Consider the following 3,694-nt stretch of genomic DNA (forward strand, 5'->3'; position numbering starts at 1 on the left):
TCTTCTAATCTTACTCAATACCCCCCGTCGCGACGCTCTCCGACCCCTATCTCCCATGCTGCCAACACCCTTTTTATCGCAGGTGTTTATGAATGAATTTGCATACAGCCTAAGCACATTACTTTAATCAGTGTTCAGCCATACATGATGTGCGTTTCTTCGTGTTTTACAATAGTGGGATGATTCCCTTCGTGATTCTGCCTATTTTGGGTTATTTAACATGACGTGTGGTGGCCATCGCAACCGACCCTGATTGTACTGACCTCGACAAATGCAACCGGGGCTGAATCATGGTTACCCATGCACGTCAAAGCAAGTTCATTTATTGAACGTACGATGCAACATGTTACACGTTTACTTGTAGGTCAATGAGTTGTATAGATTCACACTCTTGCAGGGTGTATCTATCTTTTGAGGTCACCAATGTGGACTGTCAGGTGTAGTAGTGGCTTTGCAGGGCAAGGCCATTCCATGCTCGGCGCCTTTACACATTTAAAAACTGTCGTGTTACTGATGCATTTTGAGGTCGTCCTTGGCATAAGTAGCGAGCCCATACTTGGGCTTCATATTTTTCAGTGTTGGGAATGTATTCATTGAGCTTGAAACAGTCACCCTCATCCTCCATGGGTTTTTATTATCAGAGCACGATCGCTTCAATATTAATCGATTTTCAGCGCCTTTGTGAGGTAGTCACTTATTTCATGGGATATTCCTTCAATGTTTAGCTGCATGATGCTCAGTGATGACCCGATTGACATATTGGCTTGGATCATGTAACGGTTGTTTCTGACATTGCTGCTGCTATTCTGACCGGGAGGATACTTAGCACTGTTTTGTTGCCAATTTTATGACATTTTTATGTTTTCGTACTTAACAGGGAAGACCACTAGAAGCAAACGTGTCTGTTGCGTTTCCACATCACCGCTCCATTAAACACCTTGGTGGAAATTCGAATAGTATCTACAGCCATCTTAGCTTGGGTCATTTAGTGGCCAGTGTCCACTCACCACAGCATCAGGAGGGGAATTTAGTTTGGAAAGTTAAGATAACAGATGTGACCACGAAATATGAAAGGTCCACCAGGTCATGTCAGAAAGGGTGTACACACCGATACATCTATATTGGTCATAGTACATCTCCTTACAATTCTTTGGATGCTATGTAGGTACAGTATATGGATTATTTTCAATTTGAGCAGCATTCAAAACATCCAGATATGAACTTTCTTGGGTCAAAAATGAAATCTTCGAAATAATTTCAAATTTTGGTGGCCCAAAATATAAAATTTTGCTTCTGGAATGATTCCAGTGAAAAGAACGACTTGACTATATTTGTGTCAAGTTTGTACCCTTCTTGAACGCTATTACAAATTACATTACTCACATTCGCCTGTGACTAAATCAACCAGCGTTCGACAGATCTTATCATCTCTCGTAAGTTAAAGAAGAGTATAGGCAGGAATGGTGATTGAATGGGCGATCATCATGCATTACAGGCGTACAGCGGAGGGAAATGGAGAACACCCATGTTAGTAATGTGCTTATATACTGCCACGTCTGTGACCCCTGTCTTCACCAAACCGCACTTACGAGTGGGGTGAAGTGTGTGATCTGAAAGCTGCGAATAAAGTCTCATTCGGCAGTGGAGATCGAAGGGCTGTGCATAACACACTCTCTCATGCCCGTCTAAACACGGTGATTTTATGTAACGAGGTGAGAACCTTGGAGACTAGGATATTTTCCTCTGTAAGATGGCAGCAGTTATACTCGCCTTGAAATGCAAAAAATACCCCTGAAGACCCCCGCTAATCTGATCTGGCCACTCACGTATTTCAACACATTCGTTTCCATAGCCTTTCGCAATTGCTCATAAATGTGTGGCGGCTTGTAATGTGAGTGCAAAGGTGCATATCAGCCTGTTACCTTGCAACGATGAACTTATCATCATCATAAATCATGAATTGTCAATCCACTGATGGATGCCGGCCTCCCCAAGCGAATGCCACCTCTCACGGTCATGATTTGTTTAAAACATTATTTATTTTCTTTATCAATGACTTGTCATCTTCTTCTCTCAATATGATTCAACGTTTTGCAGATCAAAGTACACCGCATGCCTTCTACTCATTGAAACCACTAAATATAAATATAGCTGCATTTCCCCAGGTAAGACCCACTGAGCTAAGTAGCTCTTTTCAGATGGTGCTGGGGTACCCTGAATAACCTCATACTGGCCAGTACAGTGAAGTTTATGATCACTCAATATGCCTGTCTCAACATGCTCAGTGTCCCCTATCTCCCACACCATTTGTATTACAGGTGTTTACTGTGTAAGCACATTACCTCGTTCAGGGTTTTAATGTGGAGAAAACTGAATTAATATCCATGCCGTCATAACTGTTGTGCGTGTCCTCGTGTTTAACAAGAATAAGTAAGTAAAACTCGGTTTTATATAGCACTAGCGGTAAGTACCCGGCGTTGACAGGGCGAAAAAGTCAGACACACACGTGGACTTACACACAGAGATGGACCCACACACATAGAAACACATGGACTTACATGCACACACACGCAAATCGACTCACACACACATAGAGTTACACACACATATCAACTGCCATTCGCCACTAAGTGGTGGTGACGTAACCACAACGCTCGTGCCATGCTATGTTCACCTTTAGGTCACGTGAACTGTTGAACGCCCGCTGGCAGGAGGTGAAGGGGCAGACCCAGATGGTACAGGTCGACTGACTGAGACGACTGGCTGATGCACTACCTGTGCCCCCTACTGTGGCAACTTGCTATGCTTTAGCCACCCGGTGCTCCGCTCGTTGTTGTGAACGTCGCTCCTCCGCCCTCCGTTGTTGTTGGAGGGCGACTGCCTCCAACTGCCTAGTAGCGTCCTTCAGGAGCCTCTTCCACAGAGGCCGATCTTGACACCGCTGGTACCAGTCATCGGCAAGTCCACTCAGCTCCACATCCTCCTGTACCACATCACTCCATCCCTGCTCTAGCCCGTGCCACGCCCGTTTAGCCTCTTCGATCCGGCCGAAGAAAAGCTGTTTAAGCATGCGGTGGCTGGGCATGCGGTCTACATGACTCATGCAAAGCAGCCTTGCCTGCTGGAGGAGCTCACCGATGGGACTTGGTCCACATCTTTCAACGAATTGTGAGCTCCTCACACAATGCAGGCTGGTTAAACCAAGGATGGATCGAAGGCAGGCCATCCTAAATGTTTCTAACCAGCGAATATGTTCCGTTAGGAGGTCCAAGTTTCGCAAGTGTAGAGAAGGGAGGGAATGACCGTGGCCGAGAAGACCTGAAGCTTCGTGCAGAGTGATAGACCAGGTAGCTTCCACACAGCAACCGATGAAAACGTGGCTCGAGATTCGGAGTGGGACCTGTGCTGTTAAACCGGAGCTGGTCATTAGCACACAGCCAAGGTATGGGCAACTCTCCACTCTCTCCACAACTGCCCCATGCCCAATTGGGAGTTATGGGGGTGGAGTGTCTGATGGTACAAAACACCCAGGCAGGTGCTTAGTTTTGGTGGGACTGATGGTAAGGCCCCATCTCTTGGTGGCAAGCTCCAGGTTCAGCAGCAGCAGCTCGAACTCTTCCTCCGAATGAGCAGCAATTAGCAGACCATCGGCATACATAATGTGGTTGACCAATAGAGAGCCATCCTTGACCAC

Source organism: Lampetra planeri, chromosome 70 (genome assembly GCF_965212315.1).
Source record: "Lampetra planeri chromosome 70, kcLamPlan1.2.h2, whole genome shotgun sequence".
Classification (NCBI taxonomy): domain Eukaryota; kingdom Metazoa; phylum Chordata; class Hyperoartia; order Petromyzontiformes; family Petromyzontidae; genus Lampetra; species Lampetra planeri.